Raw genomic sequence first — 15,837 nt, forward strand, 5'->3', positions numbered from 1 at the left:
TTATGGTGGCTAGGGTTTGGGGTTCTGGACTATAGGGGCCGCAAATGATCCCTATGGAAGAGAATAAGATGCTTAAATAGGGTACCAAGTCCCGGAATTAGGATTTCCCAACCCAGACCGGACTCGTCGAGTCGGTCGCTTAATCTGCGACACGGAACCCGCTCCGACTCGTTGAGTTCTTCCTTGGACTCGACGAGTCGACCCCTTAAACTTATGGTTTTCCTTTCTTTTCTTGGCCTTTCTGATTTCGGGTGTTACATAATGTTTGAAACTTTATGGTTTCTCTATGTCCCAAGAACATTATATCTCATAGATTTAGAAAGTGGTGGTGATTTGGAAGCCTTGCTTGAACACTAGGTTTTATTGTATATTATAACCTAATTTGGGAAAGGACATGCATAGGGTATGCATGTCCATAAAGTTTGCATTTTTAGGGATCATTAGGGTCCCTAAAGTCCTTTTGGAATTTTTGGATTGAAGTCTTCAAGGATTAGGCACTTAGTGGTCTATCCCCATGCATTAAGTTGCCTTTTTGGATTTTGGAGTAGTAACTTGGAAAAGTTCCAAACAAGAGATTGTAGCTGATTCAACGTGCGAATCATAGTATATAGTAGCAAGTGAAGCATCGAAGGAGACGATATGGCTAAAGAACTTCATCGGAGATCTTGGATTTGTACCACCTGTAAAAGAGCCTATGGAGATTTTCTGTGACAACGAGGGTGTGGTAGCCTTAGCCAAGGAACCAAGGGATCATGGTAGATCCAAGAACATCGACATAAAATATCACTTCATAAGACATCGAATAGAAGAAGGACTCCTCATAATGAAGGGGGTATCGTTAGAGGAGAACCCAACAGATCCCTTACGAAGGGACTGAGTAGGGTCAAGCACTTGCAGCACGCTAGAAGAATCGGGTTGAAGGACGATATTACTTTTAATGATTAGATAGAATTTTAGAAACTTGTAATAGTTACAATGTAATTTACATTTGATGATTGAATAAAAGGTGTTTTTATTTATAAATAATGTTACTGTCGTGTGTCAATTATTTACTTTTGTTTCATTTTGCATGTTTTGACTTCCAGAATAATAAGATTATTCAAATTATCCACAGTCGATCATACTTTGGAAGTAGGTTATGAAAGAAGACTAACATGAATTGGTTTTTGTATGATTGTCTAAGGTGTTAGACATAGCAAAAGATTTCTACAAACATTCATGAGTGCTCTTGAAATAAGATTTGAGTATTGGACTAAACTTATGCTCACATATCACTTCATGGAATTTATCACAGGTGATTGTGAGACGATAGTATCGTATAATCTTCAAACCAAGATATATGAGTTGGCGATTATTTGTTGGTTGTACATTGATAATACGAAAACACATCAGTAACTTGATGTTATAAAATGTGTTGTTGTGTATGATTCAACAAGTAGTTATTACAAGCATATAAGTCGAAGTTTATTTGTTCCTTTTATCCTAAGAGGATTAAAAGTGATATCTTGGGCCCCTTAATGATTTTTTTTTGACTTACGTGTCGGGCCCGATCAGAACTCTATTGATGTGTTCAGTTAAGTTCTATGTCAGACAAATCAGAAATCGGGAAAGAAACTGCAAGACAATAAGTATGACTATGTTCCATGTATTTGTCCGCATGATATCTTGTAGAATAGAGGAGTATATGATCACTTATCTAATGGGCGCGTCAGAGTTTGACAGCGGCTTTTTGAGAGCTACGATTGCTAATCAGATTTTAAGTTGCGTTGGCAAATATAGTTATTAGACTTATCCAAGTGGGAGACTGTTGGATTAGGTGTCTAAGTCCATAACTATAATTGGTATGTACTTGACCCGATGGTAGCATGGTTCATTTCGGGCTGCCTTCACCAGAACAATTTGATAGATGGATATTTATGTAAGAGGTTATTTATGATTAATATATTTTAAGTACAATATATTAATTAAGGAATCATATTATTTAATTAGTATTGATCAAGAATTAATTAAGAATTAATTTAGTGATCAAAAGAGAAATGATTCATGGTTTGATTTGTGATGGGCTTATGGGTTAATCCATGAAGTATTTATCCAAATCAAATGGATGGGTCATGGGCTAATATCAATATGTATGGATTAGGGTTACACATGACGTTTGATATTCTACATACATATATATGTTGTGTTAAGCCCTAAAATCGACCACTACTTGCATTCCAAGAAGAGAAATCAGTTTTTAGTCTCCTTAGCCTCTCTTATATCCATCTAGTTGTTTATTTGGTGTTTGTGACTTGTTTGAGGCACAACACTTGGGGTGCTAAGTTCTCTCAAGGCCATAGTCTCACTAGCTACATCAAGAGGTAACTTTATAACTTATTTTATGATTCATATGTTAAATTTTGTATGCTAGTTTATGCTTCATGCTTTGGAAACCAATGTTGCTTGTATAATTAGAGAAAATTTAGATCCAAAGCATTAGGGTTGTATGTGCACCACAGGAATGTTAGAGTACATAAAACCCAACAATATTGTGGGTGGAATCCCTAAAATAACACTATCATTAAAGAAGATGACCCCTAGGATAAATCCTTAGGCATATAGAAGAAACCTACTGACAAGTATCATGGAAGAATCCCTGAACTAGTGCTGTCAACATAGATGATCCTTAGGGTAGATCCTTAATAATAAAGAATATAATGGAGATGGGAAATTGGGTTAACTGTTTGATGATTAAACATATTAACTATATCATTGTGGGTTGAAAACCCTATATACTCACCAGGTTTCCCAACCTGACCCACTCAGTTTATTGTATCACATGTAGCAATAAAAAAGATACATTCTGTTGGGAGATTCGAGAAATATTAGGCCACTAGTTTAATTATCGTAAGGCTTGTGATATTACGTAATGCTTATGTTTTTGTATTAACAATGACATCCCAATGTTTTAATATAAATAAAATACATTTCTTCGAGAATGCTTTGATAATATCATTATCATATTTTTAGGAAAAAATTTGCATTATTATTCCTCAAAAAGGGTACTCTGATTTTAAATAAGCATAAAAAATCGTTTTTTCCTGGCCGTGAAATTTGGGATGTCACATTAAGACCTTGGAAATAACCAGATCTGAGCTTTGGAGCTCTTGAAATCAAAAGAAAAAAAATATTAAGCTCGATTGAGTTATAGACCGGTTCCCATGACGTGGCATGAGGCCGCCACGGCATGGTGACCGGTAATTCATCGACTATTTTGGCATTTTGTGCCCACGTCATGGTCAAAGGAAGGCCACAACGTGGAGGGTCGTTGTTGACAATTTTGACATTAGTTTGACCGTTGACTTTGTGGGTTGACTTTTGATTCGTTGACTTTTGGTCAAATTTCTAGTTTTAGAAAGATAGCCTAAGACTTTATCTTTCTGGTGATCTAGGTGGCATTTAGCACCTATTTCCTGATCGTGCAAGTTGTTGACCTTTTGACTTTATTAGCGAGGTGAGTCTTCTGAATGTACTTATGGTTCAAAGGCACCACTGTTGGCCCACTAGATTCTACTAGTTGTCTTTGTGACTCTTGTATGTTATTTTGGGTTGGATTCATTTGTATGTTGGGCTAGGCCCATTATTATTTATATTGGGTTGAGCCCATTTGTATGCTGAGATGGGCCCATTATTATTTATGATGGGATGGGCCCATTTGTATGTTGGGCTGGGCCCATTTATATGTTGGGTCGGGCTCATTTATTTATGTTGGGTCGGGCCTATTTATATAGTATGTGGTATTTTGGGGAACTCACTAAGCTTTGTGCTTACAGTTTTGTAGTTTAACATCTTCAGTTACTTCCGGTTCGAAAGGAAAGGGCATGGCGTGATCGCACAGTATCCCTTTATGATTTTGATGATTTTAAAAATGAAATTTTTATCACTATTATTGGGATGTTACATATTTGAACTCCAGGTTGAGCGGTTACTCGAAATGCTACCCAAATATCAGTACCCTTGGTTTCATACTCATGAGTATAATAAGTCAATTTATAATATTTAACACCAGCTTTGAATCCAACACTTGCTTTTGTCTCTGTTTGTGGTGACATAAATCTCTCCCTACAACTCATGAATTAAGAATTCTCACAACATCAAGGTCTACTCGACATGAATTAAGCATTAATGAAATTTTTTACAGAAGCTTTCACAAAACTTCTCTTCTGACAGACTGGATATCTTTTATAATAAATCGGAGGAAGACCCGACGAATTATTCTAGGAAATCCCCAACAAAAGTTACACACTATTCGATCTTTTCTATCAAATCGATCATAACGACTACCTACATTCCACGAAATTGTGCATCATAAATAGGAGCTAATAAAAAGACCCGTGATTCTGTAGAAAGACATTACAATTCCTTGTGAAAAAAAACTATTTCCTGAGACGGAAATAAAGATATTGTCACACCCCAAAACCGGAACGGCGGAAACGTTCGGGGGTGGAGGACGTCATGTACAGTATCACAACAAAGCATAGTAGTAAACAAGCAACAACATCATCCATTGCATTAATAATATAATTTCATACAAGTGTGTTCTGTGAAGTTTAAAAGATACCAAAAATGTAAATCAAAATAAGAGATGAGTCTTGAACGAGTTCCATCTTCTCAAAACCTGACATCGGTACCTGTCTACTGATGACCTGAGAATACAAATTATTTTGAAAGAGTTTATCAACATAAAAGCTGGTGAGTTCATAAGTATTTTAGTGTCGTTGTTTGTATGAAAATGTTTGTAAGTGTTTGAATGTATAAGTTGTAAATGTTTGTAGTAAATGTTTTTATCTCCTGATAATGTTTGCATCCTGTACATCCACATTAAAGTTATATGATCATGTATACCCAATTTAACTATCACTTTTTGTTTAGAACAATGAGTTAGTGATTCATTGGTATAATTAGATCCTGTAATTGTTCCATGTTATAGCATATTAGTATGTATTGTATGTATTAGTGTGGTATATGTTCTCTCTGACTCTCATCATAGTATGTCCTTTTGTATAGTATATAGTGTGTATGAATTACATGTACTAGAGTATTGTATGTTCTCTCTTATAGTATAGAATATTGTATGTTTTGTTTCTCGTTATAGTATTTTCTTAGTTTCTCGTTATAATATTCTCTTAGTTTCTCGTTATAGTATTCTCTTACTTTCTCGTTATAGTATGTATTGACTCATGTATGAACTGACTCTTTGTATGTATCCTTGTACTAGAAATAATGAGTAGTATCTTCCTAAACTCTACCTATTATAGTTTACTAGTAGAATTGTTTGTATAACTGAATGTATTGAACTGAGATAAAAGCTTTTATGTCTTATACATATATACATAATATATAACTAAGGATCAAATGACACTCAGACAAACAACCGGGTACTCTAAGTCCACAACCAAACGAGGAACAAGAAATAAAGTGAGTTATCAGTCCTAAGTCCTTCAAACCTTACTTATATAACTATATATGCATTAGACATGATTTTGACAATATAAATATATAAGTTTATTGTAAAACCTTTTTAAGAGTTTAAATAAATATTGATGACTTGATGTCATTTTATAAAATGATTTAGAGATAGTTTGACATTTAGAAACAAGTTTGATAAAGAGTTTAATGTGTAAAACAAGTTTGGTTAACAGTTTGAAGTAGTTTGTTTGATAAAGCAGTTAAAAGTATAGTAAACCCTTTTGTTTGATAGTTATTAATCACATGCGATTGATATAGTAACTATAATGTTCCAACTTGTATCCCCCCCTATAAAAGCATTTAAAATCATTTAAAAGGTAGATTAAGGGGTATGAACTCACCTGTAGTGAGTGGTTTGGATGAACGGATGGTATAAGATGCTAAGTGTCAAGTGAAGACTTGAGCACACACACGGACCCTATTTACCATATAATGAAACATATATGCTTACCATTAGTGTTTAAGAAACTAATTATGTAAGGAAGGACACCCTAGGACAAGGATAACACTTTGATTGAAGTATTAGAAGTACCAAAGGGTTGCATTTAAGGGAAGTATGGCCTCTCATTGGAGTTTATGGCCAACATGGATGCATCACATGAGTTTACGACCAAGGGGTAAACCCCCAAGAGTTTACGACCGTAAACTCATGGTATTTTGTACCAAGATGTGATATAAGGTCTTATAAGTCACAATGAAGTGTTCTAAGTTCAAGTCTAAGCCTTAGGAAGGAATGGGAGTACAAATGCACCACTTACTAGTGTTTACGGCCCAAGGTGATTGCCTTGGCCGTAAACACCATATGTTATTGGTTCTTTTGATGTTTAAGGTCCTATACTCTTCTTGGAAGTATTCTAGACTTGGTTTTCAAGGCTTTGGAAGGGATTAGGGCTCATTTGCACCCTTAATTAGGGTTTATGGCCCAAGGAGATTGCCTTGGCCGTAAACACCTTTTGATCTTGTTTTCTTGATGTTTTCTAGGTCTAAACTAAGTGATTCAAGCATATAACAAGCTTAGGGAAGAGTACTTACAATATAGAAGCTTGTATCGGTGCTTAAGGTCCAAGAACACTACTGTGTGTTCTTGGTGAAATGAAGAACACTTGAAGATCTATCAAGATGAAGAGATTTCATGGATGAAATCATGTACAATCACTAGATATTGAAGTATATCAACTAATTAAGGAAAGAAACACTTACGAAGTTGAAGATCTTAGTGAAAAATGGGATGATACTTGAGAGAGAATGAGTTCTAGGCTTGAAAATGGTAAGAATGACTAAAAATGGCTAAGTGTCATATTTATACCTTAGAGTTTACGGTCGTAAACTCCATTTTATGGTCGTAAACTCCAAACTCTTGGAGTTTTAAGCCTTAAATGTTGCACATGAACTCTGGAGTATACTTCCTATAATTACCTCTTGAAGCTACTAGGCTTTTGAACGCTCAGACAGACTCTAAACAGTGCAATGAGTTAGCAGAAACAAGTCTGACTTAGATAGAAGTGAATGGTTGTACAAGATAGAAATTTCGAGTTGTCACATCATCCCCCGTTAGAGGGAATTTCGTCCCGAAATTAGAGTTTAAGCAATTAAGTAGTTACAAATAACTAAGTAAAAAAGATGAGGATATTTCAGTTTCATTTGATCCTCGCGCTCTCAAATGAATTTAGGTCCTCACTTGGCGTTCCAGCGAACCTTCACTATCGGGATACGACTTTGCTTCGTTTGCTTGACCTCTCGATCCATGATCTCTACAGGTCCTTCTACGAATTTGAGGCTCTCGTTGATCTCGATCTCGTTGAGTGGGATTACAAGAGTCTCTTCGGATAGGCACTTTCTCAAGTTCGAGACGTGGAAAGTAGGATGTACGTTACTAAGTTCGCGGGGTAGGTTAAGTTTGTAAGTTGCAGGGTCGATTCTAGCGAGAATCTCGAAAGGTCCTATGTATCTTGGATTTAGCTTTCCACGCTTACCAAAGCATATCAAGCCCTTCCATGGTGAGACTTTCAAAAGAATGCAGTTTCCCACCTGGAATTCCAAAGGTTTCCTTCGCTTGTCTGCGTAGTTTTTCTGTCGGTCTCTAGAAGCTTTCAATCGTTCAAGAATCTGAACGATCTTCTCTATCGTTTCCCGAATGATCTCCGGACCTTCGGAGCAATTACCACTGCCCCTTGCAATTGATCGAACAAATCGTCTATGTGAGGCAGTGGGTAATGAATCTTAACGGTAAGCTTGTTGAGCTCCCCGTAGTCGATGCACATACGAAACGATCCGTCTCTCTACTTGACGAACAAGACCAGTGCTCCCCAGGGTGAGAAGCTTGGTCTTATAAAGCCCTTGTTGATCAGTTCGTTAAGTTGATCGGATAGTTCTTGCATCTCAGCTGGTGTTAGACGCTAGGGCGATTTGGATAATGGGGTAGCCCTTGGAATTTAGTCGATTCTAAACTCGACTTTGTCGTTGAGGAGGTAATCCTAAAAGTTCTTCTGGAAAGATGTCGGAAAGATCCAAAAGATAGTACGATTACTCATGTAGTAAGGAAAAAGGATAGGTACTTCTGTTCTGTCAGTATCTCTTGTCCCGATCGGCGGGAAAAGGCATTTGTTTGACTCCTAGTTTTATTTGCATGGCAGCGCGATCACTCGTAGTCTTGAGCAGTCTCCGTCCTGAAGTTCATACTAGACGTCATATTTGGTTCATCAATCACAGCTTCGCATATACGAGTCGTATATAATTAAGATTGAAAAGGTCGTCGAATAAATGATTCTTCTCTAAGCTCACATCCAAACAAGGAAAAGAAGTTAAAGCCGAATCATCAATTCTAAGCCTGTAGAATCTTGATTACATACTACCCTTGCGTATAAATTCCTCAGCTATAGATTAACCGTATGGGTCTTCGGGTTGAACTTGACGTACTGTACGAGTGGTATTCCGGGGAGGTTCGCTGAGGTTTCTTCGGGAAACATACGAAATACGAAACAGAAGATACTCTCTGCATGAGTACCTCGGAGTTCTGGAATGACGGCTTCGCTAAAAAAAACGATTACGGAGAAAAGAAATTTGTGCACGAAACTGGCATTTAGAGGATCGAATTGACTCAAGTTAAATGGTAATATCGGACTACTCGGAATAAAAGGCGTTAGACTAGATCATAAAGGTGTTATAAAAACATAACGGTGCAACTTTGACAGAGTTTCAGTACTTTAGTTTAACTACAAGACTACTGCTGCGAACCTGGTATACTGCAAAAAGCAAGTACGTAGCACGAGAGTCCTTGACTGACGGGATCTCGCAGAAGATATGACTCAAGTTGCACTAGTTTTTAATAGTTTATAAGTCTATTATAACGAAACGCCCTAGTATTTAAACGTGGGTCCGGAGTAGTCTCTCCTGTAGCAATGATCCTTAGTATCTTCTCGTCTGCGCCAAAGTTCTTTGTTATTGGACAATCCTTCTTGAGATGTCCTATCTCACCGCAAAAATGACATATATGGATTGTACCAGCTTCGGTGGTGGAAGTGATGTGTTGGGTCAGAGTTATGTGGACACGAGTGCTTTCGTTGTTCCTCCCTTTTGGACAATTCCTTTTATAGTGTTCGGTCTCACCACAACCATAGCAAGCCGGACTAACTCTGATGCTAGTGGTCTGAAAGATGGTTCGTGTCGGCGCTATACAGACACGAGTAGTGTGCCCCTTTCGGTTGAAATTGTTGCATTGTAATTCACGGCAAACTCCTTTATGATGAAAATTACACTTGTCACACTTCGGGAGTGTTCCCTCATATGGTTTGATCGGTGCTGAAATGACAGGGGTCGCCACTTGTTGCTGTTGCCTGGCAAGTCTTTGGGATCGCTTGCACTCCTTTTGGACTTGACGCTTTCGTTTCTTATGCTCAACTTTGTGGCTTTGTGTATCTGTGACTGTTATCATTTGTTGACTTCCCGAATTGTTACAAAAATTTGAACTGTCAACACCTTTGCCAACCTTGTTTGTGTTGACAGCACTGTAGTGTGCAAGGACAGCTGCCACGGCAGCTGTTACCGTGGCTTGGAAGGTAGCGGCGTCTATATGAAGGATCGAGGTTTCGTCATTCGGCTGACTATTTCTAGATAACAACATGATTCTGTTATACGAAAGAAAAGGAGTTCGTGAGTACTTATGGTCGGTACTAGATGTATTCTACTTTTTCACGTAAATGTAAATTTTTCGTTTTGTTAAACTGTTCTCGGTGGTTTGACCTACATCCCTATGATGCAGTACTGGAAAAGAGTTGAAGTAAGTTCATAGAATGGTCACTAGACGATTGATATTTCGAACTAGATTATCATTGGTTGGTGGACAACATGATTCAACCTTCGACAAGAATTGGAAGTGATCCCTGAGCTAAATTACAACAACTCAATAATTTGACGAAAACGAGCTTTAGATAGAATTCTATTGATAGAAGAATGAAAGTATTTGAACCACAATTGTCACATGAATTAGCCAACTATCAATATCTTTGATATTTAAGATGTAATAAGTTTCTGAAAATTGACCTTGGAGTAGGTCTTACATCATCTCCGAAGTAGAAAAGTTTTGACAGCTTAAAAGCCTAACCAAAAGGTACTTATAGTATAGGGATAGTTACATAGAAAAGTGCTATATGGGGCATAGATAAGAAGACTATTCCTTAAACCAAGGAAAGAAAGGTAGAATATCTCCTACTGGTGACGGTTATCCTTCGGGTGAACCCTTAGTTCAGCCAGCTGACGCTCCACATCAAGCAGGTGCCTTTCGTACACCCTTTGGCGTACTCGGAGCTCAAAGGCTTTGGATCGAGTTTCAGCTAGCTTCTGTTGCAGGGCCTAGTGGTCTCCTCTAGATCTCTTACGAGCATCTTCTATATGAATGGTGCGGATGGTATGCATTCTCGCATTGGTGTTCACTTCCGTGATTCGATGGAGAGTTGTCCTGCCTTGAATTTAGTTTTGGGAAATTCTGCGGACTAGGATTGGCAAGACCCTGTCTGTTGAGCCTCCTTTGCTCAGGTAATAAAAACTTCGGTCTCCATCGAATGGTGTGGGCTGATTCTGCTCTTGGCTCCATGTTTCCAAGCTTTCCACCGAAGAAGGCGTCGGGATTTGAAAAGTCGGACGAGGGTTAGGATTTGGGACAGGAGCCACCGGGGGTAGGTTCTCAACTTCTGGCTCACCATCAGAAAAGCCTTCAACATGGTGATCATCCAAAGGGATTGGATGATCATCTTCTGGCTCTTCTTCAAGCCACCCATCATTGCCTTCGTTTGGGAAGTACAGGTCATAGTGGGATGGAATTCAGCCATGTTATCTACGCGAGAATAGGGATAAAGAAATAATTAATAGACGTACTAATTAGATAATTATAAGATGTTCTTTATCAGTTACTTCAATACTTGTATAGTGCATACTAGTTATATGTAATCAAAACAGGATAGACCTTCGAATAAGTGACCCTAACTCCAAATCCACAAGGAACAGGATGTAAAGTGAAGGTTATATATTCTAAGTCTATGACATTCTAGTTACATATAACATTAGCGTATCCACTTAGCAACTCTTGACCTAATAATGAAGACCTTTAGTTCTCTGATAAGTAATTATGGTAACACAAAATACTCCGATAGTATTTTAGGTTTATGTTTTGTTCTAACGTTCTCATTGTAGTAGTGTTGGTAAGTCTTTAGACTTGTTGCCACATTACAACCATTCTCGGGCATATGCTAATCACTTCTCGGACCGACATAGTTGATCAGGCTATATCACTCCCAGAACTGACCATACATCCCCGAGTCTACTTGTGATGTTCAACAATCGTAATAATTTTGTTATGTCCTAGTGACACTGATTTTAGTATGAATGCAGGTAAGTATACTTAGTTAAATATTTTATTATTTAAAAGTATAAACTCTTGATCAGAGTATTTTAATCCCGCTGTGTTTATAGTTTGTATATCTTTTATGGGTTGATATACTCGTGTGTTCTGTGAAGTTTAAAAGATACCAAAAATGTAAATCAAAATAAGAGATGAGTCTTGAACGAGTTCCATCTTCTCAAAACCTGACATCGGTACCTGTCTACTGATGACCTGAGAATACAAATTATTTTGAAAGAGTTTATCAACATAAAAGTCGGTGAGTTCATAAGTATTTTAGTGTCGTTGTTTTTATGAAAATGTTTGTAAGTGTTTGAATGTATAAGTTGTAAATGTTTGTAGTAAATGTTTGTATCTCCTAGAAAATCCTATATTTTCTACTAAAAGTAGCCTTCTACCAAGACATCAAATGTACTGTATGTTTGTTCATTGTAAAAGTGAGTATTCCTCCCAAAGGTTACTATCATTTAATAAAATATAGTTTTTACATTACTAATTATGTGAAATGATCACAAAGTAGATGTAATGGGGAAATAATGAAGTACTGTAGTATTACGATATAATAACTACTGTTGTACTGATTGCCTTAAATTGGACATTAAGGTATAATGTGATGGCTAGATCCCATACTAAATGCTCTCCCTGTCAAAAGATTTTGGGAACCAAACGCGACTCGGCAAACTGGTGGTTGCATCGTGTACATCCACATTAAAGTTATATGATCATGTATACCCAATTTAACTATCACTTTTTGTTTAGAACAATGAGTTAGTGATTCATTGGTATAATTAGATCCTGTAATTATTCCATGCTATAGCATCTTAGTATGTATTGTATGTATTAGTGTGGTATATGTTCTCTCTGACTCTCATCATAGTATGTCCTTTTGTATAGTATATAGTGTGTATGAATTACATGTACTAGAGTATTGTATGTTCTCTCTTATAGTATAGAATATTGTATGTTTTGTTTCTCGTTATAGTATTCTCTTAGTTTCTCGTTATAGTATTCTCATAGTTTCTCGTTATAGTATGTATTGACTCATGTATGAACTGACTCTTTGTATGTATCCTTGTACTAGAAATAATGAGGAGTATCTTCCTAAACTATACCTATTATAGTTTACTAGTAGAATTGTTTGTATAACTGAATGTATTGAACTGAATGTATTGAACTGAGATAAAAGCTTTTATGTCTTATACATATATACATAATATATAATGTAGCACCTGATTCCTGGTATGTATCTTATTGGAGTAATTTTGCATTTTTGGTCTGGGACTCGGCGAGTTGATGGCCCAACTCGCCGAGTAGAAGCGGGATGAGACGCGGGATTTAAGTGATGGACTCGTCGATTCGGGTCCCGGACTCGACGAGTAGGCTCCGACTGGGAAAAACCCTAATTTGAGGGTTTTCACCCTATTTAAACAACCTTATACAGCCTCCATCGCCCCTTTATGCTCCCAGAACCCCCCCCCCCCCCTAGTAAACCCTAAGTGTTTTGGTGCAAGATCTAAGGCTTTTGAGTGATTTTTGTGGGTTTTGACCTCAAGGAAGAAGGAAGAGCATAGAATAATCAAGAGGAGACTGAAGGATTCGAGTTTGGTGTATCATTTCCAGTCCTTGAAAGGTATAAAGTCTATACCTTGCTTGTTCATTTGTTAGATCCCTTTTTGGGGAAGATTTAGGGCTTTTTAAGCCAAATAAGGTGGCCAACCATGATTGCAAACATGGTTAGGGTCAAGACTTCAGATCTAAGTCTTGGAAGGAGTCACAAAGCAGATTTGGGTTGCTTTTGCACCCAAGGAAGGTCCCATGCAACATAAGAGTCATTTTAGAGCCTTTTTGGCTCAAAAGTCCCATGCATGCATGTAAAGTTCAAAACTTTTACGTGCTAGATCGAGCTTAGGGGCTTGGATCTTAATGTGCAAGAAAGTACCCACTAATTTTAATATTTATAACCTAACAAACTTAGACTAACTATGCACTTATAGGCAGTGTACCTAGTCAGATTATAGTATAGCTTGGATAAGTCGGGTGTCGATCACAGGGAACGGTGTTATTAATTTATATATTCACTACTAAATTAATCTAGTTATTAATAAGCTAAAAGGGTTTGTATCTAATTTTGCAAGTTTAGATGAACTTAATTTTTTAACAAAACTCAATCAATAAACAAAATACTTCTGTTAGTTCGAATCCACTTTCACTCAATGGTTATACATTAGTCAAGACTATTACCGTTGGTTACCAATTTAAGAAGTATTAGCAGTTTAGTTCTAAATTTACTAATTATTAATCAATTCATGTAAATCTATGTATGGTCACACAATAGTTAACACAGAATCAAGTATTAAATAAGATTGGAGCTATGAAGATTGATTAATCAAAACACAATTACAGTCATAATATGAGTTCTCTAACACATCTTAATTCAATGATTCAATTACTTATCTAAGATTGGTTTGATCTTAGCTCTAATAAACTAGTGTTCACTTTGTTATTAGGTATTCATATTCATGCAGATTCGTGTTCACTAACTACACAGAACAAGAATTTAAAGCAATTAAATTATTAACTAAACATGCTAGGTAAAATCAATCAACACAAGCATATAACCAACAAATAACGTCAAATCTAATGCATTCAAACCATGAGTTCCAACTTCATCTAGCTAACAGAAGCAGCTAGATTTAGTTGGACATATTAACAGCTAAACAGTTAAAAGCTATAATCAAACACATGTTTAATGTACCAAGTTTATAAAGCAAATTATGAACTTCTTCTTCTTTGATGTTGAAAACCACTTCCAGATCTCTTTTTCTTTTGAATTTCGCCTTATGGATTCTCTTTCTTCTGCCAAAAGTCCCCTCAATTCGTAATGGTCAATGATATATATATAGTTTCCCGATTTTAATAATTCACGTCGTGAACAATAAATTATTCATGTCGTGCGTACAAGATAACCGTGTTCGGCAAGGATTCCTTCACCCGCGTACATATCTTCTAGAACTTAAGCTCACGTCGTGAATCTTCCAGTTCTCACGACGTGAGAATGCTTTTCCCTGATTTTCTTGTCCTTTAATCTTTTAACTCCCAAAGTTTCTTCCTTTAACGTTTTTAGTCCCTTTTCTTCAAAATGTCTTCTTTTTTGCTGCAAATAACATTTAAACTCATAAGTACCATTATTCTAAACAAATTACCAACTTATATACAAAAATGTACTTAAATATTGCCTAAAAATAGGTATAAATATGGAAATATCAAAATACCCCACACTTGGATTTTGCTTGCCCTCAAGCAAATTTAAACTTAACCCTTTATTACTAACATCACATAGAACAATCTGATTCCAGCTCAGTCATTATGCCAAAACCTCAACGCATGCATTTGTGTCTAAAATTTTCCTAAAGTACCCCCCCATACTTTAAATACTCACAATCTTCATAAACACTCGCCCACTTCTTTTGAACAATGCTCATTTTATGCAACCCTCCGAATGCATCCGCATAAATCTTACTTAACCTTAGAGTATTGTTGTAAAGCTACCCAAGCATACATAAACTACAGAATTACAACTTTAAGATACCAATACTTGGAGCTCTTGAATTCTTCACTTCTTTGATAGTTTAATCTTGATTAATTCACTTCTTTCATGATTTCTGGCATCTTTAACTTTTGATTCCTTAGAGCTTTAATCTTCATACTTTGATAGCTCCAAAATTCTTCAAGAATTCGTACTTTTCAGTAATTTCGCTCTCTCTTCTTTTTTTTTTTACATGTATAACTCACTTTTTTCACTCAAAACCTACATGCTTAAGAAGGGGCGCTTAACTTCAACCTTTATTGGTTAAGACATAGCTTTCCTGGATACATTTCAGGTTTAGGCTGCTAAACATATTGCATCCCTCAAACTAAGCGGGGTTATGTTTTTGTTCCATGATTTCACTAAAATAAGGGAGGCCACAAATGCACTATAACGTGTATTGGCCCAACTAAACATTTGAGCTCTTATCGGATCATCCCATATGACACTAACAACTACAGTTCAAATTATTATTAGTAGATTTAAAATTTCAATTTTCAAATTTTACCATTATCTAGCAATTAACTTTTTCTACCCCCTACCCCACACTTATTTCATACAATGCCCTCATTGTATGCCTAGGATAAATCAAAATTAAGAAAGGGGAGAAAAAGGAACAGACTCCCCTGGGATAGCTGCGTAAGCATCTCCAAAAGTGTGGAAAATGTGCATCTTGAATATGGACTCTGAGAAATAGAAACTTGGATCTTGAACACGCGAGATGAGGAATGTACCGGCAAAACATGAAATCGAGCCTTCAATCTTCTACAAATGTGGTGGAAATCTCCAAAATAGAACGAACAATGTGGGAAAGCATATGCCACATTGTATGGTAGTGAAAATGAACCAT

This window comes from Lactuca serriola, chromosome 5 (assembly GCF_051521515.1).
Source record: "Lactuca serriola cultivar US96UC23 chromosome 5, Lser_US96UC23_V15, whole genome shotgun sequence".
Classification (NCBI taxonomy): domain Eukaryota; kingdom Viridiplantae; phylum Streptophyta; class Magnoliopsida; order Asterales; family Asteraceae; genus Lactuca; species Lactuca serriola.